The following is a 14,890-nucleotide window of genomic DNA, read 5'->3' as shown; positions in this document are numbered from 1 at the left end:
GTCTCTTTAGAAAACCTTTCGTTAATTCAGGAAAACCTTTCGTTAATTCAGACTCGGGAAGCACTATTGAAATTTTGACAGGAATTGGAAGACTCAAGTAAGGAGAGCCTCCGTGTTAAAATTTGTACAGCACGATAATATTAATGATAAATTGAAGGGGGGGGGGGTTGCGTGCCACAAGCACGATACATAGTCCGGGATAATTTTTACCACTAGGGATTCTTTAGCGTGCGTTCAACGCACGGTTTGCGGGGGCTTATGTATTTCGCCCCCATTGAAGTGCATCCGCATCAGCCGGCATTCGATCCCGCGACCTCGGACTTAGCAGCACACCGCCAAGGCCACCATACGACACCGCGGTGGGTAAATACCTGAAAAGCACGGCGCAGCCCACATAAACATTGGCGAAGAATACACTTATTTATTTATTTATCTTATTTATTTATTTTTGTACCTTCAAGGCCCCAAGGCATTACAGAAGAGAGTGGAACTAAATACAGAGTATTCGAAATTATTAGAGTATTCGAAAGTATTATAAATTAGAAAGTGCGGATTAACAAAAGTATTCTTCAATAGTAGTTCTAAAAGCAGATGTATCGGTTATGTTAACAATTGAGGCCGACAGATGATTCCATTCATTGGTAGTTTTAGGAATAAATGAATAAAAAAATTGGTTTGTGCGACAGCGTATAGAACCCTCAATTTACGGTGATGGTCAGTACGAGATGATATCTATGCAGGTTCGGAAAAAAGTTCACTTTTTAATTCCGAATTGTAGTAATAAATTTTGTGCAGCAGTGATAAGCGTGCTAACTTCCTACGGGATGAGAGGAGAGGGAGGTTTAATGTAGCTTTCATTGATGTTACGCTTGATGTCCGAGAACAGTTAGTAAGAATGAAATGTGTGCTACGATTTTCTATAGGTTTGTAGAGACTTAGCACATGTCTCTCCTCATGATTACTGTTAGCACAACAGATAAAGTTTTCTTCTAGGAGGTCGCGAAAGGCACCGTCTTCAATTTCACCAAATCGCACATCACAGTAGCGGCATTTTATTTAAACCAGGTTTTGGGTACGGGCTAGTTGGTATTCCATTCCAAACTTGACTACAGCGCGCATATAGACAAAAGTGCCTTAGAAGCGGCTTACGGCAGGACATTTTTTTTGCTAACACTACAAAACCAGAGAATTTACATTGCAGAGAAAGAGTTGCACATTGACCCTGGTGTTTAAAATTCTCCTTGTCAACTGAATCGCCTGTGGGTCCATACATACATACATACATACATACATACATACATACATACATACATACATACATACATACATACATACATACATACATACATACATACATACATACATACATACATACATACATACGCGCACCATGATCGAGTAAACAAGGCTTACCCGGGGTCGCTGCGACCTCCATATCCCCATGACCCGAAGAACTGCAGCTCGCGGCTGTCCCCCCGTGGGACAGAAGTGGATTCCACGTCGTACCTCGCCATCAGTCCGGCAAGTGATGGTGGGCACGTGATGTGCATCGTCTTACCAGCAGACAGCGTGCTTTGGCGGTCGCCGAGGTACTGAACGCGGCGACCGAACCGCCAGGCCGTGCGGTTGACCATCTCGAACGGGAACGTCTCGAGCACGGCGTCGTTGGCGATGCCCACCTCGAAAGCGACGCCTTGCAGCGGAAAAGCGTCGCGCGGTACGAACCTCAGCAGGTCGTCTACGCATCAGATCAACAGAAATGCCATCAAGTCCAGGTTTTCAAACTTAGCTTGAAGTTGAACAGAATACAACGGATGTTGTCCGAGTACACGATGGAGAAATGCTAAATCAGGAAAAGACCATTATATAGACATTGTATTTAGGCAATGTGCTGGCGCAGCACAAATGAGCTAAACTGGTCGGCCGTACAGTTAAGGATTCACCCCAAGAACTGGCATAGATCTCTTCAAGTGTACTTGTAGATGTGGTACTTCTTAACTCAATAATTGCCGCCCAAGTTCTGGAAGAACTCAAATACGACAGTTTAAGTTTAAAGCAAAAAAGTTTCGCCTTTTGGCATAAAGTAACACAGACGCCTTATTGCGGGCTAATTTGAATTTGAGCATTCTTTGTAAATGTTGTGACCACGCCCAAACCAATTCTCGTTCCTCAATAGCCACCGGGACTTTTTTGTTAATCCAAGGCATTTCTAGCTTAGCTACACAACTAACGCTTTCTTGCATCAATAAACTCAACGATAAACTCTTGTGACCTGTTCGTTGGCACAGACGTAAGGAAGTATCCCGCAATCGTAATATTGAAGCAATCGATCTAGCTTTTTCTCGTGTACTTATGTTGCAACGAACTTTCGGTGATGGTTTTCTGATCCTTCCGAAGATAAGAAACGCCGACAAACAAAAGTTTGTCCGAAACTTTTGTTGAACAGTAGGTAAGCGTAGACTAAACATCAACATGCAGGAGACAGGGTGGAACTCGACACGCGTGGGCAATTAAGTGTAGCACTAATACCAGCGTCAGCATGGATAAGGTAATGGACACCCTTTTCCCATCTACACTTTATCAAATGAACGTTTACATCTCCAAGTAAGGTAACGGGACGCGACGGGAAAGAGAAATGCCAGATTGCATCTAAAAACGCGCTTACACTTTGATTTAGTTGTCTATAAATAGCTATTACTGTAAATAGCTATTACTACAACAAAGATACACGGGTTGTATATACCAACGGCTAATCGATCAGCGCAAATAAAATTAATGTTAAGAGGCTAGCAAGTGCGAGTGTCCCTGTAGCGTCTCTTTTACAACGATGGCTTGTGGACAGCACATTTCACCAGTCCCTCCTGCGGTGTATGAATGCGGCTGCACAATTTTATTCAATTTATTTTCTCGTGATACTGTGTTGTAACCAATGTCAAATAAAAAAAAAAGATACGTAAAGGTATGAAGGTCCCAGTTATTAGCTAGCATGATGCGAACTGTTTACGTGCCTGCCGCTTTAGAACGTACGACAGATTACACCTGTCATGTGGCGGCTTTTGAGCCGTCTTAGTGCTCGCTACATTAGTGAATAGAGCCACCGCGATGTTTTCGAAAAAAAAGGAAGAAGAGCAAAAAATTTACACTCGTTCTTTCACTAGTTAAACATCCTTCACTTCGTGACTCTAATCTCGACGTGCGCTTCGCAAAGAACAACTGGTGCGTACTTCATTTCAACGTAGGTAGTTCCTTTATCGCTGTTTTCTTTTTCTTCTGACACTTACAGGACGCTCTGTGAAGCGTATTCACGGACTTGCGCATCAAAAGACGTTACGCGGAATCCAAATTTTAACCGAGGCCAGTGAAAGCCGTGCTCTACGGTGGATGTTATACGCCGTTACTCTGTTAAATGACATAAATTTATGGGTCCACGTGGTGGCCGAGGTTGCATGTGTACATGCTACCGCACCTGGAACATGCGAAGGCAAGTTCGGGTATATTGTGAGCGTACTTGCAAGCGCGTTGTTCCGGCAGAATAACAATTGCGCGATGCTTTTAGAATTACGTTTTTCGCATGCACCTCAAACTTTGCAATGGCTTGCCTGTTCCTGCATGCCACTGGTTCACTAAATTTGATTCGTGTCCTTATGGAGGTCTTCAAAAAACATCAAGCTTCCATGTAGCCGACGCGCCGTTCCGTAAGCGTGCCACAGGGAGGCAGGAACGGGGTATAATGGAAACAAGCATATAAATAAAGGCAGCGAATGGAGATTAAGAAAAGAAAGAGGTACAAGCTTTCATTGAAGAAAACTAAATGCGGTGCGCGTCTGGAATAAATGTTCGCGAGAAAGCACGAGGTTTTACCTTTCTGAGAAGATGGTCGGTAATGCTTTAGCGTATAAAGGAGAAAAAAAGAAGGCCTTGCGCGCAGTAGCGTGACCGCCGTTCGAGAGTTGGCATAATCCTTCTCTGGCGCGAGCCCTTTCGGTTCCTTTGCTCTCGACTGAAACTTCATGGTGTCGCAAAAGTAGCGCGCCGGAAAACATTCCGAGGTGAGTGAATCGCTTTCCAGGAAGTACATTTCAGACGTAATACTTTCGATATAGACTTCGTGCAGGCAAAGGAATTTGGACGAATATTTTAAAGAATGTTGCACGAGTGAAAACTGATTGAGCGTTTTTTATTTAACGCACCGTTAACACGATCGCGCCCCTCAATTCGGTTTACGTTGTAGTTACAGCTATTTAAAGGAAACATTACGCGTTGTACCGCTGAAAGAGTGTTTTTTTTTTCACTCAATAAGCAACGTGTATTCTTCAAGTAATGTTGCCTAGAGTATGCGCTATTCATTTTTTTCTTGCCCTCTCAGTGTAAGTGATTTCAGGAACCGCGAATGAATGAACGAACAAATGAATGAATGGTTGAATAAATGTTCTTATTGATAGAACTATATATAAAATTTACGTAATCATTTTGTCACTGACATAAGTATATCTATTAGTCATTGTCTCACGCAATAAACAAACTAGTACGCTTTTATTAGGCGCATCAGAAATGTTCGCACTAAGCCAGAATCACTGCACTGAACACCACTGTACATAAAAACATGCATCCTTATGAATAGTAACTGCACAAATATACTCTATTCATAATGATTTCAGGAAAAGAACATCGGTGTCGCATCCATCCTTTATAAATGATTGGCGATCGACGTTAATGTGAGTAGCAATCTTCTTTATCACCGGTATATAGTTAGTTATATGTTTTATATGGTATGATGATTATTGTGACAATTATGGTGATCGACGCTACAAGACAGAGACAGAGTTGTGATGAGCGGAAGCGCTGAGTACTTATGAAAGAGCTTGAAAGGCGAGCTTTATTTGTTCTATGACCTACATACCCACTGGGGCATACCTTGGGACCCAAGTTGTCTACTAAGTCAACAGCAGCAGCTAGTGACCCAAGCTACTTGGCAACTTGGGTACATTGAGTGCGTGAAAGAGGTTAAATACGTACGGACATACAAACATACCGCAGAACGGGTAAAGTTCCCAAATAAAGCTAATCGCACTGAACATTCTTACAACGGATGTCAAACAGCCTAGGCGGAGTGCTCGCAACCGAAATATGTCCATATCTGAGTGGAGAACTGAAATTTCGACTTGATCTTTTCGCCAACAGCGGTAGCAGACCCTGACGAGATGCCACCCGCAAAGAACAGCAAGGTTCCGCCGTACCTCGCCACAGGTCCCTGGTCTGCCGCCTCATCTTGGCTGGTGGCGCTTGCCGTGCTTTCGGTCCTGCTGCCGCTGACCCGAGGAGAATGCATTAACTATTTGTGCTACCAGCAGTGCCAGTACAGCGGCTATGGGCCCGGCACGTGCCTGCCCCGCTACTACAGCAACGTGCGACACCTGGTGTGCACGTGCTCCGACTCCATCTACTATAACTTGCCAGACCGACACTTCAACTACCCGGGAACGCAGGGCCAGCAGCAGCGACGGCAGCTGGAAATATTCTTCCCACGCTGAGGGGACGCGAAAGACCGTCGAAGATACGGCCACCGAGATCCTGCTTCGGCCTGAAGGACAGAATCGTTACGATAATAAACCCAGAGACTCCAATGGCTTTGCGATACCCTCACTTCGTGACAGTGGATGCAGCACGAAGTGGACAGGGAGCACAGAAGTAGACACACAGAGCCCTCGCTTCAGTTAATGCGAACAGCAGAATTTCGAGCAGAACGCAACAATGTTAAACTACATTTCTGCACACTGTGTTTTTTTTTCATTTGCCGAATTACATTTCGAACCTGCGACACAGTTCTTCTCCATATTCCACATTTTCTTGTTTTTGTTCAAAGGTATTAGGAGACAAAAAGAAACTGCGACACACAGCATTGTACTTTCTTTTCAGGTGCATTTCTAGAAGAGGCGCCCATTTTCAGCGCAAGAAATTGCGATGTATACGTAGCTAATTAAAAATATTCGTTAATTAATATTTTATTGCGATTCGGGAACATTACCCACTTTGCGGAATATGTATCTAGCTTCTTTCACCGAGTGACGCCAATAGTGCGCCAGCATGGGGCCACCATATGTACGGGCTGGCTGCTAGTCTCGCCGAGCAGGCAACGTGGCCCACGTGGTATAGGTGCCCGGATAGACAAATGGTTGCGACAGCTGTCTGGCCTACTAGGCCAGTTGGGTAACGGGCCACGTGCCGAAGCGCGTGTTCCCGAACAGGCAACTTCGGCACTGAGCAGACGATATCGGCAAGCGCCCATTTTTGACAAATCCCCGCAATGAATGTGCCAAGGTGTCGCATGAGGTAGACAGCCTTAACAAAAATTTGGTGGACGCTTAAGCTTCGCCTTTGAGAGTTGGAACAGGACAACATTCAAAGATCCCTGACTTTACCGCAGAAGGTGAACAGTCCCGTTGCATTTGATTTGCCGCTTCGCGAAAGTTTTGCTTTACATATATATTCAAACATGTGCGTTGGATCCGCGTGATTTCAGTAATCATGTTTCAATCGCTTGCTTTCGAGTGCTCTTCGCGACAGAACCTTGAAGCACATTCCTGTTTTTTTATCAATTAGCTTGTTTTGGACGCGTACTTTTGAGAACTAAGCTGATGTTATTTGTCTTGTGTGTGTTCACTCCTAATAAGTTTGTCCATTTATTTATTTATTTATTTATTTATTTATTTATTTATTTATTTATTTATTTATTTATTTATTTATTTATTTATTTCGTGTACCCTCAGGGGCAGAGGCATTAAAGAGGGGAGTGGTTACATCAAATACAGAGAAAAAATAAAAGTACAGTGCAGCAAAATGGTTAATAGTAGAGAAATAGATGGTTCTCGGTTATACAATGTTATCTGAGTGTTCCTGGAGTGCTGGTCAATAAAATTAGATACGGTGCATGCAGTGCAGTAATACAGTGTTCCAGTAATACAAAAAACAGTGATACAATTGGTAGTACAAAAACACGAATGAAATGCTCCTGTTTATACAATGTTATGTAATACTGCCGTAAAGTGCTGATGGTCAACAATAGTAGCGGTTGAGGCTGGTAGGCGATTCCACTCGGCAGATGTACGCGGAAGGAATGAATGAGACATGACATTGGTTTGGCATAATGAAATTCCAACTTTGTTATTGTGATCTAACCTTGATGAAATGTATTGAGGAGGGGAGATAAGTTCATCGCGAAGTGAAGGATGATGAAATATCTTATGAAAAAGTGAAAGTCTAAGGCCTTTACGGCGAGAGGCAAAAGATGGCAAATCAAGGCTTAATTTCATTACAGAAGCGCTGGCAGTTCGGTTATAATTAGAAAAAACGAAACGAGCAGAGTTATTTTGTACCATTTCTAAAGAGTTAATTAGGTTTTTCTGAAAGGGATCCCAAACTGCTCCGGCGTACTCAAGTTTTGAGTGGACTAGTGACTTGTATAACATTAATTTTAGGGAAGACGGTGCCTTAGTGAAATTGCGTTTTAGGTATCCCAGCATGCGGTTAGCATATTTATTTACGTAAGAAGCGTGCATGGACCACGAGAGGTTTCTAGTAGTATGGACACCAAGATATTTGTAGGAGGAAACAGGGTCTAAGAGGAGATTATTAACCCAGTAAGAAGGAAGCTGGTTAGAAGTTCTGGACACTTCTTAGTTTCCCGCTGTCTGCCAGGTGCTGATATATAGTTTAGCCACTTGAGGCATTGTAAGCCCCAATCTTCTACAATGTGTTTCTTTTGACCTAACAAGGGAGTTATCAATCAATCAATCAATCAATCAATCAATCAATCAATCAATCAATCAATCAATCAATCAATCAATCAATCAATCAATCAATCAATCAATCAATCAATCAATCAATCAATCAATCAATTTTTATGCAGTAGAGCAGAAGACCATGGACGATGAAAGAAAAATACAGGACCCAGCGCTAATCAACGACAAAGCCTTTCCTGCGGTGGGACACTGAAGAATTCAGATCGTACGTGCAGACACTCGGGGGACACCGCCATCGTCGCCCATGTGATGCGCTACTGTGTAAACAGTGCCATACCAACTAGCCCACCAGTGTGTACTTTTGAAATGAATCATGCTTAGTTAACGTGCCCAGGAACAACTCTACAGTCTGCGTGCTAGGTAAAAAAATAAATAAAGGTAGAAATAAAAAATACAGGAAAAAACAGACAATTATGAAAGGAACAGTTTACAACCAAGAAAACCCACGGCTAACGCACAACAGAAAGACAAAGCAAATATGAACAGTGCGTGGGAGTCAATAAAAATAAATAATCCAGCCTTTAAGATTAGCTGCCCAGAAAAAAGCATGAAGTCATAATACTGGCGCACAGGTAATCTAACTAAAATAGAATGTACAGCCTTGAAAAGAAGAATACAATGGCAAAAGAAAAAGATGCATGCACAGAAAAGCCATTCGTGCACTATGCTGGCACGCAACCAAGGTAATGGAAAGTTGCTAAAACAAGTTCTCATATATCTATCGAAAATCGAAAATTAACAGGATATTAGTGAGAAAGTACGATGAACAAGAGAAGACTGTACTCCTAAAGGTACAAACCTAAGCGAAAGTGAATAAAGAAAGGGAAATTGATTTATGTAAAATACATGTAAATGCGATAAAACAAGAACACGGCATGTACGTGTAAAAGAAAAAGAAAGTAAAAAGTTTCTGAGACATTAGACATATCACCAGGCAAGCTGAAGATGTACTAAATCACTCGGGGAAAGAGACCATGGAAGTATATGGAGAAAAACTAGCACACGACAATACGAAGCTGTGAACAGAACGACGAAAGCGACTGATGAGAAATATCAAGAAAAGCGAAATGAGTAATATACTGATTTTTAAACCTATGCACAGCAAAATGCTTGCTGTGACAAGCAGGAACGAAGAATAGTGGATGCTCTCCGTGTGAATTTCTACGGAATTCGAAGCGTGTCATAATTAAGTAGCTCAACGCAGTTCAGGTTTCCGCGGAGGAGCTGATGCAAAAGCAGAAGGTCTGCGCGAATACGGTGGCAGGTAAGGGACGGCAGTGAGGGTAAAGTGAAAGTGCTACAAGACTGACTAATGGCAGCGCAAGAACGGTGTAAATTGCTACAAACTTTTCTGTACTCTTTCTAGTCTGTCACTGTAGTATATGGAAGTTCCATTCCATACAGCCGATGCGTATTCGCATTGGGGAGGACGCGTAGACTGACACTGCATTAGGAAAAGAGTGGAATATTTGAATTCGCGTGAGAGGCAGTAAACACAACATAGAAAGCGCAGACCACGCTTTGCAATGCGTTCAATATTAGGTGAAAAGCTTAAAGAGGCATTAAAGAGTACACCGATATCATTGACCTCCGCAACCCTATCTAAGCGGAAAAGAGTCCAGAGTATAGCAAAACAAAATACTTTCGGTTTTCCGAGTAAAGGTAATAATTTTGTTATTAGAAGCGCTGAGGCTGAGACCATTATTTTTGCACCATTCTGGAAACGACAACAGGTCAGACTGAAGAATCCGACAGTCATCAATAATGGGAATATCATTGAAATTCTCGGTGTCATCGGCATAATGAAGAAAGGACGACTTCCGGATAATGGAAGAAACATCTTTGGCAAATACCAAGAACAGGATCGAATGGTCCTGATACGGAGCCTTGAGGGACACCGCTGTAGTGACCTTGTACACAAAACATGACTGTGCATTGATGCTAACATAGCACAACTTCTCCAAAAGGTAGCTGCGAAGGACAGCAACGACTGAAACATCAACATCATGACGCATAAACTTGAGAAGGAGCATTGGATGGCTGACCGCATCAAAAGCATTGCTGAGGTCGCAGTATACGGCATCGACTGGGCCCCTTTGGAATGCTGACGCAGAAATCTGCGTCATGAACCTCGGAAGATTGGTGACTATTGAGCCACCACAGATAAATCCGTGTTTGTTCGGAGTTTACAAGCTCTTTGGACTAGCAGACGCTATGAGGCAAAGGGCAAGCTGAAAAATCTGGGATTTGGCACTGAGGAACAAAGTGGCGTGCATTTCGAGGCATGTGTTTTGGAGACAAACTAAATTGCAGGGAAACCACGAGCCGCATTCCAAATGCGCGGAAATGTCCAACTATTTAGACAGTTATTGAATATAGATATAAATACTCGCTCAAATATGTTGCCGGAAGCTTTTAAAATTGCCGAGGGAATGCCATCTGGACCACAAGACAACGAGGGTTTCAAACGTCGAATGCAGTCAGTCAGGCGTACCGTGTCCTCGCGCGGCGCCCCCTAAGCGGCTTGAAAACCCTCGTGTGGACCCCCGCTCACGCGGCTTGTGCCCGGCAACGCGTCGGCTCACAGTTGTGGCTAGAGATCTCGCTCGCCGAGCCTCGTCCGTGGATGCGGACGGCGTGAACGGGTAGGAGAGACACGAGAAACCCTGCGAGTCTTATCACGAAATAGCCCATAGGAATCGCTTGAGGCGTCGCGCGCTTCCACAACCGGCCAAACAACTCGATGAAACGCAAGCGGTCGGGTTTAGGCGACTCCAGACAAACACATACCCACACCCAATGTACATTAAAACAATCACAGGGGCCAAGAAAAGCGACCAATGTAGGCTCTGTTCGCAAACAGGGACGCTCACACACATAATGTGGGAATGCACCTCGCTCCCGTTTTTTCATCCCCCGTCAGCAGCGAGACTGACTGGACAGCCTGACTCAGGTCCGGGGACGCCGACCGACAGCTTGAACTCGGGCTCAAGTAAGGCCTTGGGCCTTACTTGAGCCCGATCCCTCAGCCACCTCCCCTTCCCCCTTTCAATAATGTTTACCACCACCGCAAGTCATGGATGAGCTTCTCATCGCACAGCACTGTGCTAGGTATCGTAACTGAAGCCCGCTGCTGACAGGCACTGTCGCTGATATCAGAGGTTTCATATATTGAAGAAAAATGAGCAGCAAAACAGTGAGCGACCACTCAGACTTCTGCACCATTTGAGTCATGCAGGCGAAAGGACTCTCCGCGTTCACCGGAGCGATTCCGGATATATTTCCAAATATCAGCCGGCCGTTCAGAGGTGCTCTTTTCCAGGAACGTCACATACAAATCACGGTCTCACTTGTAGAGACGTTTGCAACGAGCTCTAAAAAGACGACATTGCTGCCCCTAATCATCCCTTCGTGAGCATTTAGCTTTTCTGTGCGCACGACTTTTCTATGCTTCTAAGCATTTATCAGCTCCAACGAGAACCAATGAGGACACTTCGCGCACTTATGTCCGCACTCGGCGATATACCTGTGCATGTCATCAAGAACAAGCTCCATGATTTGGCGAGCCTGCTGTTCAACATCCACCGTGCCAGTTTCCTGAGACTAATCGGTGTTGGAAAAGAAGTCGCAGAGGCCGTATTTAGTCACAACGCTTGGAAGTAAAGCTCGGACGTCTGGTAATGCCGCTGGAAGTGTTGCGCAAAAGACGCGGCCACGGAGGCTGTTATTCCTAAGGGCGGATGAAACTTGCCGAGTCGCAGGAGAGGAATGTCACAACGGGGCATCTGTACATCCTGCACATTCGTAAGGCATGCGTCTAACATATTACCCGAACAATTCGTGATCGAATTAGGCTGTTGAGTGGAATTAAAGGCTAGAAAGTCGAACAATAAGCCGAATTTGTTCTCTACGCAGTGGTTACTGTGAGAAGGTATAGTGTATGCATGCGCCAATCAACGGCCGATGTATTAAGATCACCGAGGACAAATATAGGATGCATTTACTGTGGGAGGATAATAAGCATTCGATTGATGCAATGCCTTCGTGAAAAATTACAGGAGGTACATTCGGAGGCGCATAAAAGGGTAGACAGCAATTTCTCGGTGCGCTCTAGGCTGATTTCAACCCGTATAGATTCCCGTATGGTTTTACTATCCGCGCGCCGAACACATTTCAGGGAACTCAAATGCCAATAAATACACCACCACCTTCTTGTTTTGGTTCACTAAAGTCTCGGTCACTGCGGGAGACATTATACTCAGGTGGGAAAAAAATCCGAAGGTTATATATCACTGCACAAACAATTTTCGGTAATTACAATTACAATAGACTCGATCACCTTAAAGAAACGCTATCAAACAGGAACCACCCAAACAGTGACCTTCAAACAGCTTACATCGCTGCAACCAAACTTGATCGAGCCGAGGTCCTCAAGCCCCGCCCGAAGATCACAAGAACAACAACGCCTCTTCTTACTACTAAATTCTCAAACGCACTCCCAAACGTGAATAACATCCTAAGTAAATACTACCCGATTCTCACCAGCAACCAAAAACTTAAGAAGATTTTTCCCGACCCTCCCAGAGTAGCCTACAGACGCAACACTAATTTTAAAGATGTTCTAGACTCGAGACCATTCACCGAGTCAAAGATACTCGGACCGTGGCCACAACCGTCACTGGCTCCAAAAGCGATTCGTGCACTAGTGCGGTACTTAAAGTGCACGGGCTTAAGAGACCGCTTATAGTGTCAATACGAGCGCTTAGAAGCCATCCACAGAAAAGGTATCCGACTTTGCCTTGGAGTCCCTCAGCCAGCGTCAAACAAGAAAGTGCTCTACGAAGCTGAGTCACGCCCTCTACGACTTCAGGCTTCCCAGGCTCTGATGATCCAGCTCCTACGATTGAGTGAGTCTACGCCCGGTAGAGCGCTCTTACGACGTATAGGTAACAGGCCGCGCTCTCATTTTTATGCAGCATTGAACACGCTTCGCGTATTAGGATTGCGCTGCTCGAGACAAAGGGAAAGGATAGAACCACCCTGGACATTCGAGGACATCATATGCAACTTAAGTGTACCACGATTGCAATCAAAGAGCTGCATTCCATCTGCAGAAGCCAAGTCATTAGTCCTGGAACACCTGAACACGATTTACCCGAGTCACCTACAAGTATACACAGATGGCTCTGTCAAGGCAGACGAAGACCGCTGTGCAGCTGCATTCTATATTCCCTCTCTAAGATATACGTGGTCTGGCCGTCTGGACTGTATAGTCTCGTCGACAGTTGTGGAAGGCGCAGCAATAGCTTCTGCTCTGCGCAAATTAAAGACTTTGCCTCCGCAGAATGTGGTTGTCCTTACGGACTCAAAGGCCGCATTACAACAAATATACCGTGGTTTGCCATCACTCAAGTTCCCACGCAAATCACTAGCCATCGTGAAAGAGCTCAACAACAAAGGCTTCACAGTAAAGTTTCAATGGATTCCTTCCCACATTGGTATCTCAGGAAACGAAAAAGCTGATGCGCTTGCATACGCCGCGCTCTATCATCCTCCCAAAATCAAGGCCCCAAAGAGTAATCAAGTGCAAAAATCTGACATTCGAAATCACTTTGCGTCGCTTTGGGTTCCACCGCATATGCCCTGCGTAACCAAGCGATTGCACCGAGAGGAAGCCACACTTCTATATCGAATAAGGACAGGATCTGCAAATACACCGGCCTGGTTATTTAAAACGGGGCGAATCAATTCTCCGAACTGTTCGGCATGCAACGAGACAGGAGACATTGAGCACTTTTTGTGGTCCTGCCAGCAATTCCAAGATGAAAGAGACACTCTCCTGAAGAATCTGCAAAGCAAGAACCTTCCGCATGCGCGCCTGCAACACCTTATATTTCCCGCGGGATCAGTTATAGCCCGAAAAGAAACTTCACGTCTCCTCATCGAGTTTTTAAGAGAGACTGGTTTGAAGGACACATGGTGAAACCCTTCAGCGGTATTGTGCGAGACGCTCGGGCGGAGCAATTGCCGGCCTTGTTCGCCAGGCTAAACCCGCCTGTTGCTACAATTCACCACCACCACCACCACCACCACATCATTGTGTAAGGTGTCCCTCCCACATGTACTCAGTGCTGACTCTCTCCCTTTCTTCCTCTTTCTATTCCCCTTTCCCCCACCCCCAGTGTAGGGTAGCAAACCGGATGCTGTTCTGGTTGACCTCCCTGCCTTCCCTACCCTTGCTTTCTCTCTCTCTTCTCTCTTAAAGATGTTCTTGTGCACGCCAAACTACAGAAAAAGAAGAAGTTGGGAACCAATCCCTGTGGTCGCCCCAGGTGCTCTACATGCAAACACATTCAATCCACTACTACAGTAAAAAGTACAGCGTCGAATTACACACACAAGGTAACTTCGGCTTTCACCTGCACATCAAGCAATGTAGTCTACTGTCTAGAATGCGCCGCTTGTAGCAAACAATACATAGGTGAGACCGGCCAACAAATCAATACAAGACTCAATGGTCACCGCGCGGACACAAAACACAATTTACCCAAAGCAGTAGCCAGCCACTTTAATGAACATGGACATATGTTTGACAAAGCAAGGCTCTATATACTACAAACAAATTTCCGTTCCCCTCGCGAAAGGAAGTACACGGAATCATACCTCATACACAAGTTTAATTGCCTACACCCGACAGGAATTAATTTGGCACGCGGCAACTTAGAATCTTTAAAAGCTGTAACTTAAATCTGAAACTCTCATATCATCAACCAATACACAAAACACATTAGGCCACCAGCCAACTGTAATTCTTAACCTCACCTACTCTTTCATTTCGGAGGAAAAAAAGGGAGAGGGGGAGGGAAAAAAGAAAAAAAGGGAAAAAAGAAAAAAAATTTCCTGCCTACTCCTCAATTTAATGTACTCTTTCAGGATTTTACGTCTATACCAAGTGTACGATCCCCTTCTTCCATGTACACTTGCCCGCGCCCGCTTCTGCACGCGTCACCCTCCTGTTTGCTATACCGATTTCGCCCCCCCCTTCCCCCTGCCCCCTTTTTTAGTCTTTTTTTTTTGAAACCCCCTCGACA

General features: G+C 44.6%; 1 long non-coding RNA gene across 1 annotated transcript; it reads left to right on the top strand.

The window, feature by feature from the left end:
* The first annotated feature begins 3,884 nt into the window (after positions 1-3,884).
* LOC135918328 (uncharacterized) lies at positions 3,885-5,675 on the top strand. The gene is made up of 3 exons (XR_010569635.2): positions 3,885-4,049; positions 4,659-4,715; positions 5,182-5,675. It is a non-coding gene; the product is annotated as an uncharacterized lncRNA (long non-coding RNA).
* The last annotated feature ends 9,215 nt before the right edge of the window (positions 5,676-14,890 follow it).

Source organism: Dermacentor albipictus, chromosome 8 (genome assembly GCF_038994185.2).
Source record: "Dermacentor albipictus isolate Rhodes 1998 colony chromosome 8, USDA_Dalb.pri_finalv2, whole genome shotgun sequence".
In the NCBI taxonomy this organism is placed as follows: Eukaryota; Metazoa; Arthropoda; class Arachnida; order Ixodida; family Ixodidae; genus Dermacentor; species Dermacentor albipictus.
This window is presented reverse-complemented; position numbering and strand designations above follow the sequence as displayed.